The sequence below is a fragment of the Corvus brachyrhynchos genome, unplaced genomic scaffold, assembly GCF_000691975.1.
Source record: "Corvus brachyrhynchos isolate BGI_N302 unplaced genomic scaffold, ASM69197v1 scaffold1135, whole genome shotgun sequence".
NCBI lineage: Eukaryota > Metazoa > Chordata > Aves > Passeriformes > Corvidae > Corvus > Corvus brachyrhynchos.
In genome coordinates this window covers 19374-19863 of record NW_008238129.1, presented here as the reverse complement: position 1 = coordinate 19863, position 490 = coordinate 19374, and positions in this window count along the sequence as shown.

Sequence of the window (490 nt, the reverse complement as noted above, 5' to 3'; positions counted from 1 at the left end):
GGGCCTCGGGCTGGGCCTGTGGGGACACTGCGGAGAGCCCTTGGGAACACTTTTGGGATATCGCCTTTGGAGATATTTTGGGGGCTTTTGGGAACCCTTTGGAAGGCCTTCCTGGGCCTGTGGGGCTCTTAGGGGACATTTGGGGATACTTTTGGGACAGGGTGGGGGGAATGGGACCTTTGAAGACAGTACGGGGGCCTTTGGGGTAACTTCAGTCATTTTTTGGGACATTTCTGGGATCTTTGGGACTTTCGGGGACCTTTGGAGGACATTTGGGGAGCCTTTGGGGACATTGTCTGAGAATTTGGGACGCCGGGGACACTTTGGGGAGCCTTTGGGGACCCTTTGGGGACATTGTCTGGGAATTTGGGATGCCGGGGACGCTTTGGGGAGCCTTTGGGGACAGCTCGGTGTCCCCGCAGTGGAGCTGCTGCGGACGCTCCTGTCCCGGACCTTGGGGCTCCGCGGGGGGCAAACGCGGGGGCGGGGC